Genomic DNA, 25,982 nt, shown 5'->3' with positions numbered 1-25,982 from the left:
AGCAGCAACAAGAGGGTCAGTTTCTTCCTACAGACAGCTCCAACCCTCACCCAGCATTTATAGCTAAAACTGACAACCATGGATTATATTTTAGTTGTGTTGCATAGAAAAGCACCCACATAATAAAGTATTCCAAGTTTCTTCACATAAATTGCATTAATCCTGTAAAGTCAAAATAATGGACAAAAAGCAGCCATTAGTCATATTCTCACATAGACAGGCCATCATTATGTTACCCAAATTCACTTAGCTAGTAGAACAACAGGTTTCTCATCAACAAACATTTTCTAAGCCAAAGAAGGACAGAAGTCCAATGCCTGGCATGTTTGGCTGACTGTAATCCTTAGTGGTGTATCAGGAAATAAAAAAAATATGATGGACACCTCTTAACCTTTGGCACAAGAAATTTGGACAAAGTCAAAAATAATGAAGGGACAAAGGCCCAGAATCAGGGACAGATTTGGTCTTATATACTTGAAAAGATGCTAGAATAACAGGTTTTGCATTAGAGGGTTGGGAGGGTGGCCTAATGGTTAAGGTGTTTGCCTTACAAACACAAAGTACAGGGTTTGAATCTCACAGGAGATAATTGGCTAGGCTTAAAATGGCTCACAAGGGCAGTTAGCCTAGTACTAACCTATGAACATATTTTCTGAACGTTATGAAGTCTAAAACTCAAATGTCTGTCATTATTTAAGATTTCAGTCATCAATGATTTACCAGAAAAATCACAGACTGTATGTGGAACATACCAAAAAATATGAGACAAACAATCATGTCATTCTGTGAAATTCAGGACAGTTGAGAGGTGGACAATTAGACAAAGTTAGGCACATTAGGAAAATAGGGGACAACTAAGGATTAGCCAGCTCCAAGCCAAACAAAAGATCTGATTGTCTGCCAGTAATAATACTAAAAAATATTAACCTCATTCCAGATTCTCACAGTTTTAAATGTGTTGACTTTCTGCTCTTTCCTCTCAAGATCTATTCAATTCACTGTTTAGGTAGCTCTTGGGTGGGATGAGAAGGAGGCCAACAAATTACATGCCCAAATCTGCAGGACTTTCTCCCTAGGATGCTTTTCTCACTGCTCTGGTAGTGGTGTTTTTCCATTATCCACTGCATTTCTTTACTATACATAAATACATACTGGAAAAGTGCCGCCACCAGAGAAGTGAGAGCAGTGGCCTAGGTGGCTACATAGTTAGCTTATACTTAAGGCCAGTCATGTCTAGGAAACTTTTGTCAACCAATGATAGTTGTTTCCTATCTTCTTTCCCTGGGTTGCCTTTGCACAGGGAAGAAGGGAACATTTCATCATCATGTCATTTATTTATTTACTTACTTACATTTGTTGACTGGGTTAGAACACTGATCCGTATTGTCTATTTCAGACATCCTGGGTGTGCTGCCAGGATAAGTGACTTTCTGAGAGTCACACAGTAAGCAAATGGTCAGTGAAAAAACAATGAAACCCTGGATTAAAGGAAGCAGCTCATTAGCAGCTGACAGACTTAACCCTCTGCACTAACTGCCAGAAATCATTCCTTGCCTCATAGGATCATAGGAGGTTACTAGGCTATTGGCCCTGAGGCCCTTATAATCATAGCCAAGAGTTTAGCCAATGTTTAGACCCTTATTGTCTCATAAGTTTGGGACATAACCCTCCATTCCACATTCCTAAAAGTAAGCAGATTCCTTCCCGTTTACTTCATGTAACATCCATGCTGTTACCTGTACATGATGCTCCAGCTGCCTTCTCCATACTCTGCACTAAATGTAAGTGTGGTAGTAGGTAGTCTTTTCTTTCCATTTACACACCATGCATGCTTACTTTATGGCAGCAATCTAGTCAGTTTTTGCTAAGCAGCCCAGTAGAAATAGGAGACACCTTACTCCAGGGCTTAGTAATACCTCTATAGCTCTTCCATCCACAGATATTGTACATTTCTGCACTAACAATTCACAGTACATACTCAACAGAGCAAGCAAATGAATTTACAAGGTGTTAGCACTATGTATAACATTATAAACAAACCATTTCAGTTAAATTTATATTACAGTCCATGGGCTATTTTGAAGAGGGCAATTTCCATACTGACATCTATCTTAACTGCATTTATACTACCCAAAAAGGAGAAACCTTGGTTATATCCCACTTCACCCCACCCCACCTGCCATGTATGGACAGTACTTGTTCTGAGTCTGGATATGAGAGATGCTCTTTGACTGACTCTTTTGATTACTTGGTTTATATTGTTTGTCCTTACACATGGCCAGATTCTGTATCAACTGAGGTAGTGTACCAGAGGGCCTCTACCAATCTGCAATGCTACTAAGAACATAAATCTCAACTCTACCCCCAGAATGACATCATACAAGTAGTGTAGTCTTCCACAGATTTCCCAGAATTTCAAAAAAGGGAAATCATGCATTGTTACTGTCACCAATTCACAAGTGATATGCTATGGGGCCACTATAAAAGAAAAAGAAACAGTTCTCTTTTGTCGAGTTAGTAAAATCTGAGCTATCCCCAGCATGTAAAAAGGTTTGCTCAAAAAAAAAAAAAAAAACTACTACACATGCTCATGGTACCCTCTGTCCCCCACTAGACTCACAGACTGCGCCACAACAGCTCCACCTGTATGACAGAACTGATACTGCAGGCATTTGGGATGTGCCCAATGATACCTGCAGTCCAGTGCCAGCCTACAAGTACTGCTGTCTCTATGCTAAAATGGCCTGTGGACTTTAATGGGAAACCCTATGACTGAAGTTTCATATTGGTGTTCTATGCCAATGTACATTTTAACAGTTGTGGCATCATGAGGCCGATTCTCATTTTGGACATACAGCTCCTAACATCCTCATTAACCTATGCAGCTTATAGCTTGACGAGTCAAACAGCCCTTTCTAGAAATCTGTGTCAAGTTACTGCTTACTGAAGCATGGCATACCAAACATAACCCCTTTTAGAATTCTACAGATGATTTTATTGCCTCTTTCTCTTATTTTATTGCAGTATTATTTATTTTAAATTTGTTTTTTCTTGTAATTTTAAAAGTTCTAGGTTTGGAACAGGTAACAAATATACTGGTGTAGCATTCTTTGACTGCAAAAGTATTAACTTTCAGTTACAGTAGGAGATGAGACACAGCACTTTTCATTTAATGTAAGGAAAACAGGACAAGAATTAATTGTTAGAACTGTCAGCTAACAACGGTATATGAAGCTTTTTGATTTTCTCCACCTCACATTATCCACCTAACACTGCTTTGTTCTTAGGCCCAATAGTTCTTGAGCTGTCCATGCCTTAGCTAAATTGACTTTAGAAGTCCTCTCACTGTTATCTGCTTATATTAATAAGCATACCTCTCAACTGTCCCTGATTTAAGGCTTTTGCTCCAATTCTAGAGATGAGATGTTGAGAGTTATGCTAGTGAGCACTGCAATATTATATTGGAAGACCCTTCCCATATTCATACTGCACTTCAATGTATCCTTCCTTTCTTATCTTCCCACCCACTACCTTCACACTGCAGTATCTTCAGCTTTAAAAGACCTTTTCCAGCTTAATTTTAGAATCTCTGAGCTAGTTCTTAGTAGTGTCCTACAATGACAGTAGACAAGTCACAGGCAGGTACAAAAATATCTGTAACAGTAAAACTCACAGGAGTCAGGATATAGTTTAAGTGCAGTTTATTTACAATGAAAATCAAAATTAATTCTTAACTTGAAACAGAAAAGAAGCAAACTTTTGCTTTCATATATTTCTGGTTACTTAAAAATCCAAGTTCTTATCTGAAAGTGTCTCCATGAAAAATGCAGTTCCGTACAGTTCATATGTTGGCTATAGCAGCCAGCCACCCCAAATGTTTGGTTCTTGGTACTTGGATAAATCCATAGTTAAACTCTGGATACTTATTGAGTAGATCCACAGGTAGGCTTCTCTTACTTTACAGATTTTACTATTCAGGGGGCATAAATGTTCTATAGAATCTGTAAGTTCTAAGAAAACCTTCACATTTCACTTGGTACTGGGTACAGGACAACATTTGAAAGTGTCTATTTTATTTGGGCTCTAATTTTCCTTTTCCCAATCACATACTTTAAAAGTCTGGCTTCTGTCACACATTACTTAATGTTGGTAGCATTAATAGTAAGTACTGCCCATCTTAGAGAGTCCAGTATGGCATGCACTTTGGTTAAATGGGACTCCCAGTCCTCTGAAGAAATTCCAAGGTAATCAAGGTCTGCTGCTGTGAATCTAGCATGAGGTGTCAGAACCTTATTTGTGACTCTTTGAAATGTGAGAGGAGCTCCATGAAGTCCAAACAATACAATTTAAAAATATCGTAAGTGGCAGAGAATGCTATCTTCCATTTAGCTTTAGGAGTGAATGGAATCTACCAGTACCCAGTGGTTACATGTAGGATGTCAAAAAACTTGCTATGCCTAGCCTACATATATGAGCTCATCTAGTATGGGCATTTAATAAGAGTCAGCTTTAGATTTGTTATTCAGTTTTTGAAAATAGGTGCAAACTCCTAAAGTGCGGTCTTAGGGACCAACATAATCAGAATTTTCCATTCACTTTGGAGCTCCTCAATAACTCCTATTTTTTTTTCACTTCTTCATTTACCATTCTTCTTTGGGACTCTTAGATTTACATTCTCACTGGGCACTGTTTCAGTATGATGCTGCATTAACTCTTTTCTACCAGGAAGCTTAGAAAAAAACTTTTATTTCTCAGTAAAATGCTTTTACTCCTTGATTCTGTGCATTAAACAATGTTTCTGTTATTTGAACACCAGGGATACAATTCCCTGACACCATAATATTAGCATCTGTGTCAGTCCCGAGTCCATACCTCTCAACATCTTAGAGTAAGAAATCTGGAAAAATCCCAAAATAATGGGGAGACAAAGGCCTAAAAATAGGGACAGATTTTAAATATTGCTCTTATAAACTTAGAAAGTTGGAAGAATAAAAGGATTTGTGTTACTATGCATTTTTTGAAGGATATGAAGTCTGAAACTCAAATGTATGCCATCATTTACTGACTTCAGTCCTTAGTGATTTGCCAGAAAGCCTCAGATTTTATGAGAACCAGACCAAAAATATGAGGCAAAAGTCTGGACAGTTGAGAGGTGTGCCCAAGTGTGTTTACGGTTGCTTCAGCTTCCCTCCTTGGTTTTAACACATTTATGTCACATTTCTGCTCTGAAATTGGTAGGCCAACAACGGACACCACAAAAAAGAACCCTTTTAAGTGGAGGGGTCTGTGCCCCCCACACACCCCCAACGTGCGGGGGCTGTGCCCCCCACACCCCCCAACTAAATATTCTAATTCTGAGATCACACTACAGTTGGGGAAAGGGCAGATGTAATGGAACGGTCAACCAATTTCTTTCCCTTGGAAAGAAATCGATGATTTGGCCATTTGATGAACTGCAGCTCTGACATTTCTGTGTCAACTAAAGGTGAGTCAACGTTTTAACTTTTCGAACATATGACATAGACCCGTCTAAGGAATATATATGGCCTCTCCCTTTTTAATTTCTCCAAATCTTTTGGGTTTCTAATACCATGATGGGAATGGACCCCATTCCCAAGTCAAAGTATGATTAAAGTTCATGAAATTAGTATTGTTTCACTCTTTGATATCAGCCAAAACTACTCTTCGCAGCACCCGCAATGTGCCCAGTAATGACTCCTGCAATTTGTATGTAGCTACATGTATTGGTAGCATATCTAAATATGATTGTAGACTCTTTCTTTATAAGACCCATTGCTCCTATTACTATTGGAACTATCTGGGTATCTTTCTTCCACATTGCTCTCTCTGTACGCAGGACACTGTAGTCACTGGGTGTGTCAATTTCAATGATCAGTGCTACTTTTGCCTTTTTTTCTTGGACCACTATATTCAGTTTTCTAGCGTCTATCTTTTGAACTGTTGGTAATGGATGATCCCAGTTTTGAAGGGAGGTTTTTGGATAGGCTTGCAATAGCCTGTAGACTGATTGCCTAGTACTTACCTATGAATGTGAATGTACTGGTAGCCATTATGGGGCTTTACTAGTTGATGTACAAGATCCATGGCTATCCACTCAAGTAGGACATCTATCATAGGTATAGATATAAATGTGCTTCTGAACTTAGGATGGGGTGACATCTTTTGACATTCTGGACAAGCTGCACAGAACTTCTCAATGTCTTTCATTATACTGGGGTGACTAAAATCTAAATAAATTATAGCTTTGGTTTTGTTCATCCCTAGGTGTCCTCCCTAAATATGTGTATGTGCCAGTTTCATCACAAGTGTTCTAAACATTTTTGGAACAAACAGTTGATGCAGTATTTCTTCTTTGCTTACCCTAACTAGTCATTTCTCAATTCAAAATGTGGGTATTTGATGCAGCCAATCTCCTCATCTGTTTCACCTTCTGCTCTGGTTACATTTTCTTCAGCCCTGCTTATGTATTGCCCTTCCACTGTACTTTCTTAAAAAACTTCTTTGCTTGTCTGCAAATCTCCCAAGTCAAGAACATTTTTGTCAGCACACTGATGTATAGTAGAAGGTATAACAAATCCAGGTATAGGTGTTCCTTCTTTTATTAATTAATCTACAAAAAGCAACATATGCTATTAACTTTCTTTTGATTTTGGCAGTTCCTTTATTTTTACCTCTATAGCTTCTCTAAGTACCCACCACTGAAGGTCCTGTTTATGAATAGCCAGTGGCAGATTATGATAGTGATGAAATGGGCAGCTAACCAGGGCTCACAGCTTCAGAGGGGCCTATGGTTAGCCAACAAAACAAATTAAGTTTAAAACTCATTCAGTCTTATAGTGTGACCTAATGCAGGATAACTAAAAACAGACACTTTCTGTCTCTCTCTCTCTCTCCCCGACTGATATACGGGAAGTACAGTCCATAGAAAGTTCCACCACCATCCCCAGCACCAGAGTACAGCCAATAGTAGCAACCAGTGAAGAGGAAGTAGCAGTGCACCTGGGTTGGGGCTAATGAACAGAATGGCTTTGAATGAGCAGAATGGTGTGCAGTAATCAGGAGTTAGCCTGCTTTGAAATGGGAGTCAAGCTTTATACCTGTGCAGGTGCCACACATTGCATGAGCAGCAGCTGAATGGCTTTGAATGATCGAGAAGCAGATAGAAGATGACATCTGTCTCCGTGGAGGAGAGAGATACAGATGTATTTGTGTGTGTGTGTGTGTGTGTGTGTGTGTGTGTGTGTGTGTGTGTGTGTGTGTGTGTGTGTGTGTGTGTGTGAATTAGGGTCTAATGTGCAAAACTCAAATGTCTGGTACTCTTAATTTCAGAAAGGACTTGCTTGATGAATAATACAGTCACACGACAAAAAAACTTGAGCTTACATAGTATAAAAGGCCAGATAGGTCAATTATTTCCCACTACATCCCACCTATATTCTATTTTTTTTCTGTGTTGAACTTTCCACTGCCTTAGGTAGGCTACTTTAATTATATATAGTTCTGCTGAATAGGTCTTTGTATAAATTGACCATTTTTTTTCAAATGTACTTTCTCATGGCTGATTTTGTAACTAGTTGCTAAGGTAAATGATTATGTTTTATGGGAATTTAAGATAAGCATATTATAGTGTAGTTAGGGTCCTTTTTTATAGAATTATGGGTTAGAGATAACAGTCTATGTAATTTATTTAATCGACTCAGTTAGGTTTCTGATTTGTTGGTGATGCAGATTTCAGATGAGTTGGTGTGGCCTGATTTCTTATTAGTGATACAGAGTCTTTAGTAGCTATTTAAGGCTAACAAGTGGTAGGGTTAGTTATAGAAGCTTAGAATCACGTAGTAGTGACAATTTTATGAGATTTGATTGCATTGTTTTAGTATGTGCAGCATATCTGTTTTAATTTCATTTCATATTTTATATAATCTTTTTAGATAAATTGTTAGACTTAAGTTGACTGGTTAAGCATTAGGTAAAGACATATGCAGCTACAGTGAACTGTATGCCATAGTGGTACACACTTGTGCTGTCAGTTTGGATATGAATAGCACTGAAGCATGACTACATCTTCAGTCTTTCTCTAATAAGTACTGACCATTCAGACACTACGTTCAGCTAACCCTATTGATATGAGTTATCCCATTTATGTAGCCAAAACTTGGAACTCAGTGGCACTGCTTAAATGTCATATTCCACTTTAAGCAGAAGTCATTTTCTTCAAATACCTTTATTGAATTATCACTTGTGACATAGGCAAACTTACATTTATATAAAAGTAATCAAACCATATTAACAAGTTCACATTTACAAGCATTACACAATGCATATATTGTTCTATACCATATAATCAAAGCAACAATAACAGAAATTGTTCAGTTCTTGCCTTTTCTTAAATCTCATTCCTCCATGTCTTGTTTCCATAATTTCCATTTTTTATGTAATTTACTCCTACCCTTTTTTGAAGATCACACTTCCTGTTCTTTTATCTCTGCTACAATGTTCACTACTTCAACTATAGTTGTTTTAGACTTTGACTTCCATTTTCTAATAACTGCTTTTTTGGCAGCCACCAGAATTAAACTTAACAAGGCCTTATTACATCTAGGCAATTCAGATCCTGTATCCAAGGTCATTTCCTTAGTTACACTCATTTGTTCACCCAGTATTCCTGGCAGAGTACTCTGTAGGGAATTTTTAAAGTCTGCCATCTCATTACACTCTGAGAACATATGTTCCCAGGTGCCTGTTTATTGCCCATTACACCTCCAACATTTGTCATCTACTTGACGAAGAATTCTTTGAAGTCTACCTGGAGCATAAAAGTATCTATGCACATGCTTTCAGGCAAAAATCCCAAATCTTCTAGATTTTGTTGCATCTTTGGGAGTCATACATATCTCCTCCCATTGTTTCTTTATGAATTTCTTATCTTTCTTCCCAATTTTTCTGAACTCTACTGATTTATTCCTATAGTTATCATGCAATATTTTATATGCCCAACTAATTATCCCTTTTTAACAGCAGCTTCTATTCTTGATTCACTTAAAAAACAACCAATGCAGATCTTTCATTTAGGATGTCTATACTCTGATATCAATCCCTATAGAGAAGGCAATCTCTAGCCTGCAGTCCAAATGTCTTCCTGGCCTCTTCCCATTCTATTACTTTTCCTTCTCGAATTATTTGCTCCCAATACCTTGATTTATTTACCAATTTCTTCCAGTAAATTCCAGCCACCTTTTGCCTATTATATGTACCCCTAATTGCAGATATCACTATAGGCAGAACCTCCTTTCTCCTTCCCTCTGTTGGCTTAGTTCTTAGTATACATTCTGTTACTTTATAAATATAATATTGTTTCACACTTTTTTTAACTTCTCTAAATATTTTGGGTTTCTAATAATCATGACGGGAATGGACCCCATTCCTAAGTTAAAGTATGATTAAAGTTCAATAAATTAGTATTGTTTCAATCTTTGATGTTAGCCAGAAATGCTCCTCGCAGCACCCGTAATGTGCCCAGTAATGACTTCTTCTGCAATTCGTATGGGGCTACATGTATCAGTAACATATCTAAATACAATTGTATATTCTTTTTTATAAGACCTGTTGCTCCTACTACTATTGGAGCTGTCTTGGTATCTTTCTTCCACATTGCTCTTGTTTCTGCCTGCAAATCCTGATATGTTATGACTTTGTGTCTCTCTGTACACAAGACACTGTAGTCACTGGGTGTAGCGATTTCAATGATCAATGCTACTTTTGTCTTCTTTTCATGGATCACTATATCTGTTTTTCTCACATCCATCTTTTGAACTGTTGGTAATAGATGATCCCATGTGATGTAGACTTCATCATTTTCTATGATGTTTTGTGACTGATGTTTCCTGTGTCTTTCAGCCAGTTCAGTACCATAATGTTTGCACATTCCCCAGTGCAACAGTCTTGCCACATTATGCCTTTCAGTATCCACATTATGCCTTTCAGTATACAGTCCTTCTACCATTAGTATGTCACAACCAACAACAAGGTGTACGACTGTTTCCAATTCAGTTTTGCAAAACCTACATTTGTCTGTTTCTCCATGTTCAATGGACTTTGTAAACCAGCGTGTACATAGCCCACTATCTTGGGCCACCAATATTAACCTTGCATCTCTTGGTTTGAATTCACCTCTCCTTAACCATTCCTGCATTTGTTCCTGATCAACATGAGGTTCTTCCAGAAGTTTTCTATACTTGCAACTATATTTATGTGTTTTCCACATTTCTTAACGTTTGATTTCCATTCCTGCACGACGCTGATATGCTTCTGCTAGGTTAAGCAGAGAAGTCATCTTAGATTTATTCTCCTCATGTTTCAAAACTTTCACTATGTTTGGGTCTTATGAGGTCAGCAGATATGTGTGGAGTCCCACGATTGCAGATCTATACATGTAATCAAGTTCAAGAAAGCCCATCCCTCCTTCTGAATGGGGAATCTATAATCTTGGTATGCACTGATTTTTACAGATCATTTGATGAGCATGAAGCATCCTTCTTGTTTTAATATCTAATCTAATACGTTTTGGGGCCAATCAATCAGTCCAAAACTGTAAATTAGAACAGAAAGAGCAAATTGGTTTATAGCTTGGATTTTGTTCCTAGACATCAACTCTGTTTACAAGATTAATTTAAGTCATCTAAAGTATTCTTTACTAAGGTTTTATATCACATTCTTGTCCTAAACTGATGTTATCCTGGTGCTGCAGTGTTCCTGCTTTAAAGTTGCTTTTGCAAATTTATCAAGACCAAACAACGTTCTAATATCATCTGAAAAAGTTTTGAAAATCTGCAGCTGTGCTTTCAGTTCCTCATCTGGTGATGTATACAGTTTTAAATCACTGACAAAGAGAAGATGAGAAGTATTTAGACTTTGTTGTTTTGTAGGAGTCAAATTATAGCCATGGCCTAAGCTGTTAAGTAGACAGTTTAATGGGTTAAGGGCAAGGTAGAATAGCAACAGCGACAGAGAGTCACCCTGGAATATCCCCCTTTGAATTTTTATCCCTGGGATAATGATTTGTCCTTTATCATGGCTTAATTGCAAAGTGGTCTGCCACTGTTTCATGGTCACTGTAATGTAGTCGATCAGTGTAGGGTGTATCTTGTACATTTTTAAGCACTCTTTTATACATGAATGTGGGATACTATCAAATGCTTTTTTCTAGTCAATCCATGCCATAGAGTGAACCATTTAATGTTTTTGCAGCTCACTCTTGTACAGATAACATTTAGTGCACTCACGATATTTATATGGTCTTTCTCCATTTTTTAATTTCTCCAAATCTTTTGGGTTTCTAATACCATGGTGGGAATGGACCCCATTCCTAAGTCAAAGTATGATTAAAGTTCATGAAGTTAGTATTGTTTCAATCTTTGATGTCAGCCAAAAGTGCTCTTTGCAGCAGCCGTAATGTGCCCAATTCGTACAGAATTACATGTATTGGTAACACATCTAAATACGATTGTAGATTCTAAGACCCATTGTTCCTACTAGTATTGGAACTGTCTGGGTATCTTTCTTCCACATTGCTCTCATTTCTGCCTGCAAATCCTGATATTTAATGACTTTGAACCTCTCTGTATGCAAGACACTGTAGTCACTGGGTGTAGCAATTTCAATGATCAACGCTACTTTTGTCTTCTTTTCATGGACCACAATATCTGGTTTTCTCGCATCTATCTTTTGAACTGTTGGTAATGGGTGATCCCATGTGATGTAGACTTCATAATTTTCTATGATGCTTTGTGGCTCACGTTTCCAGAGTTTTTCAGCCACTTCAATACCATCATGTTTGCACAATCCCCAGTGCAACAGTCTTGCCACATTATTATGCCTTTCAGTATACAGTCCTTCTGCCATTACTATATCACAACCAGCAACAAGGTGTGTGACTGTTTCCAATTCTGTTTTACAAAACCTGCACTTGTCTGTTTCTCCCACATGCTCAATGGACTTTGTAAACCAATGTGTATGTAGCCCACTATCTTGGGCCACCTATATTAACCTTTCATCTCTTGGTGTGAATTTGCCTGTCCTTAACCATTCCTGTATTCGATCCAGATCAACATGAGGTTCTTCCAGAAGTTTTCTATACTTGCAGCTATATGCATTTTCCATATTTCTTGCATTCTCATCTGATCCTTCACCTTATATTCTTTCTTTTGTTTTTTGGCACATTCAGTTTCTGCCTTATTTTTATCTACTTCTGGTTAGACTTCTCTTCCTGCTTCTACTACACTAAGCAGGGAAGACATCTTAGATTTATTCTCCTCATGTTTCAAAACTTTCACTACTTTTGGGTCCTGTGAGGTCAGCAGATATGTATGCAGTCCCACAATTGTAGATCTGTACATGTAATCAAGTTCAAGGAAGCCCATACCTCCTTCAGAACGGGGAATATATAATCTTGGTATGCACTGATTTTTGTAAATCATTTGGTGAGCATGAAGCATCCTTCTTGTTTTCCTGTCTAATCTATCCAACACGTTTTGGGGCCAGTCAATCACTCCAAAACTGTAAGTTAGGATAGGAAGAGCAAATTGGTTTATAGCTTGAATTTTGTTCCTAGATGTCAATGCTCTTTTCAGGATTAATAAAATATGCCTTACTAAGTTTTATTCACATTTGTTCATGTTTTATTGTTGATCTTTCATCAATTCCCAAATATTTATACAGCCCCCTCTTGCTCAAGTTATTTTATATCACATTCTTGTCTCAAACCAATGTTTTCTTGGTGCTGCAGTTTTCCTGCTTTAAAAGTTGCTTTTGCACATTTATCAAGACCAAATGACATTCTTATATCATCTGAAAAAGTTTTGACAACTTGCAGTTGTTCTTTTACTTCCTCATATGATGAGCTATACAGTTTTAAATTATTGACAAAGAGAAGATGAGAAGTCTTTACACTTTGTTATTTTCTAGGAGCCAAATTATAGCCATGGCCTAAGCTGTTAAGTAGACAGCTTAATGGGTTAAGGGCAAGACAGAATGGCATCGGTGACAGGGAGTCACCCTGGAATATCCCCCTTTGAATTTTTATCCCTGGAATAATAATTTGTCCTTTATCATGGCTTAATTGCAAAGTGGTCTGCCACTGTTTCATGGTCACTGTAATGTATTTACTCAGTGTAGGGTGCATCTTATACATTTTAAGCACTCTTTTATCCATGAATGTGGGATACAATCAATTTTTTTTTTGTAGTCAATCCATGCCATACTTAGATTCTTCCCCTTTTTATAGATCTCCACTATGACTTTATTTAACAACAAATGATCCTTTGTTCTATATAACTTTCTTTTATTGCCCTTTTGTTCTATTGCTATAATTGAATTTTCTTCTAAATGACTATAAACGTCATCACATCAATTCCATTGTATAGTTTATATGTCATCAGAAGGCAAGTTATTGGTCTATAATTTTTAGGGTAGCTTGCAGGTTCACTCTTAAGTAGGAGCATTATTTTTCCTGTTGTTAGCCAGGTTGGTGTCTGTTCATGGTGTGCATATAAATAATTCTTCCTCATGGCTAAATCTTCATGCAATGATGTTAGTACTTTTAACCAGAAGTTAGGTACTGCATCTGGACCTGGGGTTTTCCAACTAAAAGCTTTTCTTAACTTTGTTTCAATCTGGCTATTACTTCATCCCATTTCTTATCCTGTACCTTTAAACTTCTTATTCTTTCTTTTTTTATTACTTCTTCTATCCATTTAGCATCTTTGCTATTTTCCACAGGACCTTCATAAATACTTCTCCAAAATGTATCTATTTCTTCTTTTTTTGGTGGTCTTTCAATTCCTTTTATCTTGTTTCCCAATTCTCTATAAAACTTTTTTGGGTCATCAATAAATTGCTTATTTTGCGCTTTCCCTTTATATTTATCTTTGTATCGTCTAAGCTTTTCCACCTGTGCTGAAATGTTTAGTTTATTTGCATTAGTGCATGACAGATCCTGATCCACACTAATACTCTGCATTGCTTTTATAATGTCTATCTTTCTAAGTATTTTTGTCGATCTGTTCCCTCTCCTATACTCTTCTAACAGTGAGACTTCTTGTCTTAATTGCTTTATGGTTTTCTCTGTTCGATACTTCCATGATGGTATTCTATTTCTCCCCTTCTTTCCCTCACTACACTGTGTTCTTGTGGTAGAACTTTATCAGTTACTAATTTAGGTGTACAGTAATATGCCCTGTTTACTTCTGTTATATCACACGGATGTCTAATATTCTGTATGACTGTTGTTATTCTCCTTAAGGAGTTTTGTCTGCAATCCCCCCTCTTTCCTTATTTCTTGACTTACCCTCTCTTTCTTCTTTTTCATCATCATCCCTTTCCACTTTCTGTAGCTTTCTGCTTATATTATGTATAAGAGCCTTAACTGTGTAGCTCTAAAATATCTGTTCAAATCAGGTAGTCCTAAACCTCCTTGTTTTATTGCGAGGATCAACTTATCCCACTTGACTCTTGCTCTCTTTCCCTCCCAAATGAAATCCTTCAACACTTTATTAATTCCCATCCACAGCTTCCACTCTGGTTGATAAAAATATGCCTGACCTGTGTATAAAACTAAAAGGATTAAATATATGTTACTGCTTCTATCTTGCTATCCATATCCATAGGCAAGAACTTCTAGTTTCTCAGTTTTTGTATAATCCTTTGTTGTGTCTCTTCCCACATATCCTTAGCTGCATAACAAAATCCTTTTTAAATCATATTCCTAAATACTTCATTTTATAATGTCTCCAAAAATATGGGTACTGCTGAATCAATTTGTGTGTGGGTACATAGTTTACAGGTATAGCCTTTGTTTTATTTTCATTAATTTTATATCCCAAAACACTGGAACTGTTCCACAAGTCAAGTCAATTTTTTTGTAACTAAAAACTTGCTTTTATGGCAGCATTTAATCACGTTAGTCAACAAACCCGATCCTGCCCGTTCTATTGTTTAACCAGGAATATATCCCATTAATCATATCCTTTATCTGAAAAGCATTCTTTTTATACATTCTTGTAAATCTTCTTCCTTTCCTTCTTAATCTATCATCACTTATCCTCTTCTTACATCCTGAAACATGGTTCAGGTTTTGGTTATATTTCACAGTTCTAACACTGCACATGTATCTTGCCTTGCTTTATTTATTTGCAGGTGGGGTGGATCCTGGATGCTTTCTAACAATACACTAGCAGAAAGGCACAATAACATGAAGACATACAAACGATTAGAAGTTGGCAGTTATAATAAAAAACAATATGATTAGCAAATTGACAACAGCAGACCAAAGAAAATGAAATTTCTTAATACTTTTACATGTAATACTTTGACAAAAAGCTATCATACATAAAGAAAACATGGTAGAAGATGCTTATCAAATAGATAAATATTATTTATCTATGTTCTTTGTATCAGTTACATAGGTACAATACACTTAGATCTTTAAAAAGCTTTGCATGTGAAATCACATAATTAGAGTTATTCTTAACTTATTTTGGAAGCTGATCAAATTCAGTGGTGTTGTTTTGGATAATGGTTTATAACCTACTGCTAATCCAAAGTCTGGTTTCTTCAAACAACCTTCTTTAATATTCTGAACCTATTGGCAGCACCTTATTACCCCTCTTGCTTCTTACCCCTAAACAGTAATATCCCTGGACATGTGCCCATGCTTCTTACCCACCTACCCTGCCCTCCCCATATGAACCAAACCACTACTGTGTAAAACCTCATAACACCACTGTCTATGGACTCCCTTTACATTCACAGTGTTTTCTTATTTTTAAAGCCACTTGCTTACACAAAAATATTTGTTTCAGATTAATCCAAGGGCATAAATCCAGACATTTGCCTATGTAAAAGTAAGAGAAAATATCTCAACAAAACATATATTATAATCAGTGCACTTTTACACCCCAGCAGCCCAAGATTACAGCATATTAACTGAAACATGCCTTTGTCCAGCCTTTTGTCTCTTTTTGTCTATGGACTCCATTTATCCTATTTCATCAGAGTCTCTGCAGCATTCAGTAACTGAGCTTTTCTGATGAGATACTCGACAAAGTCACCACAGTGGACAGTCTATATTTCACAGTTTACTTATAATGAGGAGTATCGTTTGATCATGAGGCTGTTGAAGAAATAGACATACCAAAGTCTCTCCTACAATGAGGGAAACATGAATTAACTACTATCTCACTGTAGGGTATTGTTATTTTATAATGGAGTTATTTAAAAAAGTTCCATCTATCTGTCATGTTACAAATCAAGGAAATGTATTTATGATGTGCATTATATGTACTTTCCAATTAATGTTGCAATGTGTCCACAACACATTACTTGTGTTTATTTTCTGGTACTCTAATCATGGATTTAGACATAAAAATTAATTAAAAGTGGAAAGGCTGGTTCTAATACCTAGCAGAAGTGTGTTTTAAAGTAAAACCTTTTGTTTCTAATACCCAAGATAAGTGTGTTTTAAAATAAAATAAAATAAAACATTTTATTTTTAAGTGCTTAACGTTTATTTCAAGAAAGAATAAGATAATAATAAAGAAGTGGTGAGAAGTAATGCAGCCATAAGTTTTTACGTGGTTCTTAAGTGTACTGATCAACGTTCCGGTTTAGAGCCACTTCAGTGTCATAGAGATATGAAGCCCTAATTATGACTCAGGTGACCCAGGTTTGATTAGTGGCATGGGCAGCTGACAGAGTGAAAGAGTGGGGTGAGAGTGTCCATCCTGGGAAGAGGGCATTCGTCCATGACACTCCCTAACGGGAGGTGTGGTCCAAAGAGGGAAGCTGTCTTGGGATGTATTTGGCAAGCTCTGTGGGAGGTGGCAGGGAAAGTGGGTAGGTCATACATAAAAAAAATCCTGGCTACAGGATAGACAGTGGACCCACCCCCCAGATGCCCATAGATTCTTCACTGCCCCTGTTTTAAAATTTGGGCATTGGACTGGGGGGGGGGTGAACTGAAGTGTCAGTATACTCAGCATAGGTTATAGGGCAATGGGACAGCTATCAGAATGATAGTAGGGGAGGGGGAAAGAAGAAATGACATTCCAGTACAGCTACAAAACTCATTTCTACTTTGTTGCGTTGCAGTACAGTTTTGTAGAAGATGAAATCTAAACATTCCATAATGCTACTCTTTTTTATGTTTACCATATTCCCTCCTCTTAGTTCTCTATAGTGGACTTTTCTGACTCTGTTCTTCTACCTTTCAGCTTTACCTTACTGTACATATCTGATTCCATTAATTGCATATATTTTTGCCCCTCACACCAAACACCTATACATGTTTTCAAGACAATCAAGACATTCTTAACTCCTTTCACATGTTTCTTTCTTGTTTTTGTGTTGTAAGTATTAAACCAGCTTTGTCAAAATAGAACTATTAATCGCAATCACTTTATGGACACTGTTTACTTTTCCTGCTTTAGTGTCCAGCGTTTCTCCAAACACATTTTGTTCACATTTTCATTCTTCAAAGTACACTGTTGTATTACATATATTGCTCACACTGATACAGTTATAGCTGTACAAACTCAGAGTGTGCTAAACATATTATTAGCTGTTCTTTTTATTTTATATTAATAGTTGTGGTGGTACAGCGGTAGCATTGTCGTCTCACAGCAAGAGGTTCTCCCATTTTATTCTCGGCTGGAGCGCCTTCTGTGTGGAGTCTGCATGTCCTCCCCGTGGTCGAGTGGCATTCAAAAGACATACGTGAATGGGCGTGCCTTCATTAAAGGTTGGGTGTTGGGCTGGCACCTCGGCACTGTAAACATCTACTGCTAATCATTAGCGGACCGGAGTTCCGCTGTGGCGACCCCTAACTGGGAAAAGCCGAAAGAAGAAGTTGTTTAAGGCGGGTTTATTATTCACCTCATTATCACAAATAACACAAACTTCATTAGTCAGGTATTGCTTGCTGTATTAAAATTTCAAATATATTCCACAAACTTACAACTCTAAATTCTACTGTGTATAATAGTATATTAGAAATAAGATCAATTTCATATTGTATTAATTATGAAAATGTGTTATAGCACTTCTACCTTGTTTACATTTAGATTCTCTTGAAACACAGTATATTTTGGAACTATTTTTCATGGGCCTTGTGATGCTAGATTCAATATTGATAGCAAAGCATTTCAGAACTTGGGGCACACTCTATACATCAGAGAAACAGGCTAGCATAACTCTCAACTGTACAGATTTTTGCTTCATGTTTATGGTTCATTTTTCATAAAATTGTGTTTTTCTGGCAAATTAGTGGAAAACTCATGAAAGATTGAAGTTAGAAAATGATGACAGATATTTGAGTTTCAGACTTCACACCCTTCAGAAAATTCATTCTAATGGAAAACTTGTTATTCTATCAACTTTCTAACTTTGTAACAGCAATATTTAAAAATTGTCCCTATTTTGGGGCCTTTGTCCCACTTTTATTTATGGCTTTGTCCATATTTCTTGTTCTAACAGGTTGAGAGGTATTGCTAGATGTGTCCACACTCATAAATCTTTTAATTTCCAGACACCATTCTTGGATGTGAGCAGTATGTATAGAAACAGCCAGCATTTTAATAATATATTTTTGCAGTACTTTCTTTACAACCTCCAATAACTGAGAAGAAGATGACATCTGTTAGGTCATATTGTCTACATTATTTGGATATAAGCTCAGAACTGTCCAATCTTTAGCATCCATTATGCAGTTATTGTTGCATATTACTGTGATACAGCCTTCTCTACAAGACTGAATTGTAAAGGATCTCTGAGTTTATTAAAAAGCTGTTACTCTGTCTGTCCGTTAGTACAGAAGACTAAAGCTCTGACTTGTTAATGGGTTGCTTCCTGTGCCAAGGGTGCTAGGTTTAATTATTCATTTGCTTTCTGTGTAACTTTGAGCAAGTAACTTAACCAGACATTGTTCGGAGAAATTGTGAATCTGGGCTAGGTCCTTAATGGTCTCTATATATTAACAATGAAATTATTATTGTTTTTTGCCAGTCATTCCATATTACATAACGGATCTAGATCAGGAAGTTTTACGGCAGTATCATCAGCACACCAATTTTGTAATGCAACATCATATTTGTAGATGAATACAGATATTGATGGATTATAATGACAGCAGTTTGAGTGGCCTTTTATGGTTGAAATGGGTATGATTAAAGTTCAATAAATTAGTATTGTTTCAATCTTTGATGTTGGCTGGAAGTGTTCTTCACAGCACCTGCAATGTGCCCAGTAATGACTCTTTTTGCAATTTGTATGGCATTACATTTATCGGCAATATATGTAAGCACAACTGTAAATTTTTATAAGACCCGTTGCTCCTACTGCTATTAGAATGTCTGGGTATCCTTCTTCCACATTTCCCTCATTTCTGCCTGCAAATCATGGCATTTTATGACTTTATGTCTCTTTGTACGTAAGACACTGAAGTCACTGGGTGCAGCAATTTCAATGATCAATGCTACTTTTGTCTTCTTTTCATGGACTACTATATCTGGTTTTCTCACATGTATTTTTTGAACTGCTGGTACTGGATGATCCCATGTGATTAAAACATCATCATTTTCTAAAATGCTTTGTGGTTCATGTTTCCAGTGTTTTTCAGCTACTTGAATATTATAATGTGTGCACAATTCCCAATGCAACAGTCTTCCACATTATTACACCTTTCAGTATACAGTCCTTCTGCCATTAGTATATCACAATCAGCAACAAGATGTGTGACTGTTTCCAATTCTGTTTTACAAAACCTACATTTATCTGTTTCTCCGACACGTTCATTGGACTTTGTAAACCAACCAGTTCATAGTCCACTATCTTCGGCCGCCGGTATTAACCTTTCATATTTTGGTTAAAATCTGCCTCTCCTTAACCATTCCTGTGTTCGATCCTAGAACAGGTAATATATAGTCAGTATGCACTGATTTTTATAAATTATTTGATGAGCATGAATCATCCTTCTTGTTTTCCTGTCAAATCTATCCAACACCTTTTGTGGCCAGTCAGTCACTCCAGAACTGTTAGGACATGAATAGCAAACTGGTTTAAAGCTTGGACTTTGTTCCTAGATATCAATCCTGTTTTCAGCATTAATTCTAGTCTTCTAAAATATTTCTTACTAAGTTTTATTCATGTTTGTTCATGTTTTATTGTTTATCCTTCATCAATTCCCAAATATTTATATACTCCCTCTTGCTCAAGTTCTTTTATATCATATTCCTGTCCCAAACTGATGTTTTCTTGGTGCTGCAGTTTTCCTGCTTTAATTTTTGTTTTTGCACATTTGTCAAGACCAAATGACATTCTTATATCATCTGCAAAAGTTTTGACCACTTGCACTTGTGCTTTCAGTTCCTTATCTGATGAGCTATACACTTTTAAATCATCAACAAAGAGAAGATAAGTCTTTATACTTTTTGTTTTCTGGATGCCAAATTGTAGCCATGACAATCTGTTAAGTAGAAAGCTTAATGGGTTAAGGGCAAGAATTAAGAGCAGTGGTGACAGAGTCACTCTGGAATATTCCCCTTTCAATTTTTATTCTGGAATAATAATTCGTCTTTTATCATGGCTTAACTACAAAGTGGTTTGCCATTGTTCCATGGTCACTGTAATGTAATCGATCAGTGTAGGGTGTATCTTATACATTTTTAAGCACTCTTTTATCCATGAATGTGGGATACTGTCCATATGCTATATAAGATACAAAGTGTTCAAAACTGAAAGGACCAAGAAAAATAGAAAGCCCACGAAGCACAGAACCCGGATTCCACAAAAATGAAGTAGTGATAACCAGTAATGGTTAAAAAACTGATTTATTACACAAAAGAACAACTTGAAGTTGTCCTTTTGTGTAATAAATCAGTTTTTTTAACCATTACTGGTTATCACTACTTCATTTTTGTGGAATCCGGGTCCTGTGCTTCATGGGCTTTCTATATAAAATACAGTTTATATATCAGTGTTGTCTTGGTGAAATTTTGTGAAAAACAGTGTCCACCTCATGAAGGTTCTCACCAAGACTTGAGGATGAATTCAATTCCAGAAATACAACTCTCTTTTACTTGCTGATTTATCATCTCTCCATTTGGACCCTCATAATGTGCTATATGCTTGCTATTATGCTCATTAAGGATCTGCTTGCAAAATCCTACTCTCTCCTTATTTCTTGAACTCTAACCCCCATTTTATCATTATTCCTTCCAGTTTGATTTATAACCTTATACATGTTATATATACATGAGCCTTAACTGCATAGCTTTTAAGTATCCCTTCAGGTCAGGTAATCCTAAACCACCTTGTTCTACAGGGGTGGGGGTGGGGGTGGAATCAGCTTATCTCACTTAACTGTTGTCCTCTTCCCCTCCCAAACAATTTAATTCAATTCTTTATTAATTAGCATCCACAACTTCTCCTGTAGTAGATAGAAATGTGCCTGACCCACATATAAAATTGCATCTTACTACTCATATCTATAATCAACACTTTTGAGTTCCTTAATTTTTGTGTTATCTTTTGTTTACTCTCTTCTAGCAAATCTCTAGCTGCCAAAACAGAATCATTTTAATCCATACACCTCAATACTCCATCTTATCATGTAGACATAAATATGGGTATTTCTGAACCATTTCATGTGTGGGTGTGTAGTTTATCACTATAACCTTTGTTTTATCTTCAGTAATTTTATATCCAGAAAAGATCTGAAACTGTTTCAGAATGTTCTACAACACCAGCATGTCCTTTTCAGGATATATCAAATACAAATTAATATCATCTGCAAATCAATGAGCAACATACTTATTATGTCCTTGAATTACTGACCCCCTTATTTTCTTTACCAGTGGCTGAAAATATAAAGCAAACAATAAAGCAGAAATAGGGCATCCCTGTCTCATTTCTCAGTTCAAACACAGCTTGCTAGGGAGGAATCCTCTCACCTTAATTCTTACCTCCAACCCTTAATATATCATTCCAATTTACTCTACTACTCTCTCAGGGAATGCAGATCCTTCCATTGTCGTAGTCATAAAGTCACAGCTGATTTTACTGAATGCCTCTTTTGCAAGAAGACCCAGCAATGACAGGTCATCACTGTTCCGTTAATGTCAAATATTTGCCTCCCCTCCACAAAACCACACTGATCCATATTTGTCAGTTTTGGCAACACCTTTATCATTCTTTTAGATAGTATAGACATAAACACTTTTTAATCATAGCTTAAAATTAAAATTGGTCTATATGAAGCTGTGTCTGAAAGGTCTTTGCCACCTTTGGGTAATAAAGCCATCACTGCTTTCTTCCAACATGCTGGTGCTTCCTCTCCTTTTAAAATACTGTTAAACAAAACCTTCCAGCATTTATCAGTTTCATCCCTCCCAATTTCCAAACTTTAATAGGAAAACCATCTGTTCTTGGAGAATTTCCTGTTGAATGATTATACATCATCATTTTTATCTCATCTCTTCCTACCTTAGATATTAGTTGTTGAGGCTCGTTTTCCGCTAATTGACATGATTACATATTACATGAATATTTCTATTTGTGTTCTTTCTTGGTTTCCACATTCCTCTGCTTTATACAAATTTTCATAGCATTTCCAAAATATTTCTATAGGATCTCAGGAGGCACAGTTCTGCTGAAATAAATCAATTAGAGATAACACTTTTGTCCAAGGATTCTTGACAGGTGCCTTAAGAAATAACCTACCTTCCTTTATTTTATTCTCAGTCAAGGCTATTTATTTTAAGGAAGATAACAATTCTTCAAAGGATGGTGGTGAAATTAATCGCCAGTGCTTAATGATACTTTTCCTTGCCACTGCCAAAGGGATCCAGAGCAGATAGAGATTTTTATTATTTAACTTGTGATTACCATTAAACAGAACTAAAAAAAAAAAACAAGTTAAAGAAAAAGAATTTTATACCTTAAAGCTTTCTTGAAATCTTCTATGAAATTCCAAAAATGTTTCAAAGAAGGCCAGTCAAAAATATATGCATCCAATCTGAACTACAAATCTTGGTACACCTCCAACATTTAATAGTGCTGTTTTTATTTATTTTGCCCATTCTATTTGGAGTTAAAAAAGATCTGTATAAAAAAATCCAAGTAAATATACACCAATGTTGAGACCAAAATGCATTTTTAATAGAATTTAATATTTGGGATTTCTGCCCTTAATTAAGTAAAGAGTTATGATCCAATGTTATGTTTCAACATTTTTTCATTTAAATTACTGTTGTACTCCATCAGAATTTTATATAATTTAGAGATAAGGTTTTAGATTTGTTGCATAATATATTATAGAAAAGTTGAATTGGTTTAGGGTTTTTTATAACACGAATGTCCAAGAAATAAACATTTGTCTGGAACGTGAATTTTAATATTCTGTAAAAGTAACCAGTCTTGAGGATCCAAATCATAATCATTTATAAGCTGTTGAAGATCTTTTCCTTTTAGATCTTTAAAACACTGATACCAGGAAGAAAAGCCTTTAGTCTCCAGGAAGTCAAGTTTAAGTATGAAGATCTTATTAAAGAACGATTTAGTTATACTAAATGGAATGGTAGTCTCAAAACAAAGTTTTAAGTCTATTTTGCGGAGTATGACATTTCTAAAAGAATTTAAGATGTGGTTCATAAAAGAAAAGGATAACAGAAGGAGAGTTGTACTGTATGTTGTTAAAAAGATAATGCCAAATAATTTAATTTATAGTGCTATTATTTCCTTTTAAGTCATCATTAGTATTAAGTAGGTCAAAATGTAAGATTTTCCAATTCGAGTTATAATTAGGATCAACCCCGTTTAGGATAGTTTCAAAATATGTTGCTTTAACATCATTTTCTACATCAGTAAAATTAATACCTCCTAAATTCCCAGGTTTAGTATGATGTAGGGCTACCCTAGGTTTGTTTGGAAACCATAGGAATTTCACTAATTGTTTACTAATGTCTTTAGTGAGGGACTTACCATTTAGGAATGAGAATCATTTTTGTTAATTGTAGTCTATCATCAAATTATATTATAGTTTTGTTCTAGTGATTATTTGGACTTGAGATTATGTTTAAAATGTTTTTTATAATTTGTATTTCTTACTCCTTTAATAGTATTCATTATAATTAGTCGTAAATATGCAAATGAATAAAGGAATTGACATGTTTACCTATAATATTTTTGTGGGTTTGTAATTTCCTTTTTTGATTAGAAATATAAACTTGGATTTTAGAGTTTTAAACTGTAGACCTGAGCATGACTGAAACAGCTTTATCATAAAATCTAATTCTTCTTGAGTTGGGAAGTGTTAGTGGTACATCATCAGCAAACAGTAATTCTGGAAGTATACTTTTCTGAAATTTCTATACCTTTGATATTTGCATTATTTTGAATTAAAATTGCTAGAACTTCAATGTCTAGAGCAAATAAAATAGGAGCAAGGGCCAACCCCGTTTATCACTCTTAGTCAGGTAAATGGATTCAGATATGAAAGGATCTAATGTAATGTAAGATTTGCTATCTTTATAAGCATTTTAATAAGGGAAACAAATTGAAAAGGACAAACAAATGATTCTAAGACTTTAAATAAATAAGTCTAATTTTAAAAAGTCAAAGGCTTTTTCAATGTCACTAATAGGAAGAACATCTTAATTTTTGTTATTTACAAAATCTATAAAAGTTAACAATCTTTTAGTATTGTCATGGGTTTGTCTTGGATATACAAATCTAGTTTGGTCTAAATTAATTGTTTTGTTTTAATCTATCTGAATAGATAGACATGAACGTTTTATAATCATTGTTTAGAAGTGGTATGGGTCTGTATGAAGAGTAGAGTTGAGTATTTTTATTTTCTTTTAGTATGAGTGTGATTAGTGAGTATACATACATACAAATATTTCAAGCATGGGCATTAATGCCCTTCTAGCCTGCCAATATACCAAAATAGTTGTTCCCACAATAACTGTCCAGGCTATTCATAAAAATATCTAAACCAGTGCTTGCTGTAATGTAATTTGATAGTCTATTCCATGCATCAGCTTCTCTGTCAGAGAACCAATATTATACTTCTCCTTCCTATAGAATCTTCTACATAGGTTGTCTGATGATTCTCTACTACTTTTTGATAACCCCACACATTCCCAGTGGTAGTCATCTCTAAATGTCCTATATACCTAAATAATATCTCCTCTTAAACATCTACAAGATAAAATGTACAAGTTTAGATATTTTATTCTTTCTTAATAACTTAAATTTTCACATCCATGGATGCCCTTGGTATATTTCCATTGTACTCTTTCCAGTTTACTCATACTTGTTTTCTTATAAGGCTACCATATTGTTATTCAATACTCAAGTTTAGGTCTTATGTAATTAACAAATGATGACTTCATCATTTCTGATATCTGAGACTTTATCAATCTTCTTATACAACCAACAGTTCTATAACGGTAATTAACCAATTGGTGGATATGATTAGGAAAATTCAAAGCTGGATCTACCCATATAGCCAGGTTCTTAAAGTAATATGCAGTTTCAATCACTGTGTGCTGTATTAAATATTCACCTTTCATTTTATGTCTTCCAAATCTCATATGCTCAGTTTTTGATGTACTTAGCATATTATTATCCTGTGCTCAAATGTTTGATTTAGTCAAGTTCTTTTGCAGACAGACCCTACCTATAACATATGTAATCATCTTACTCAATTTCAGTTCATCTGCATATATACTGTAGAACACCTCAGATGAAAAAGATAGGTCTGAAAGATACAATCTAAACAAGTAAGGGCACAGGACAGATCCTTGTGGGGCACCCTGACTGTAACCAAGAATTTCAGCTGTCAAATTGCTGTATAGTACTTGTCATGTCCTATTTGCAAGCCATGCAGCTATCCATCTTACCAAGAG

Source organism: Protopterus annectens, chromosome 5.part0 (genome assembly GCF_019279795.1).
Source record: "Protopterus annectens isolate FY-2018-M chromosome 5.part0, PAN1.0, whole genome shotgun sequence".
Classification (NCBI taxonomy): domain Eukaryota; kingdom Metazoa; phylum Chordata; order Ceratodontiformes; family Protopteridae; genus Protopterus; species Protopterus annectens.
The sequence above is the reverse complement of the archived record's forward strand: the minus strand, read 5'-3'. Positions refer to the sequence as shown.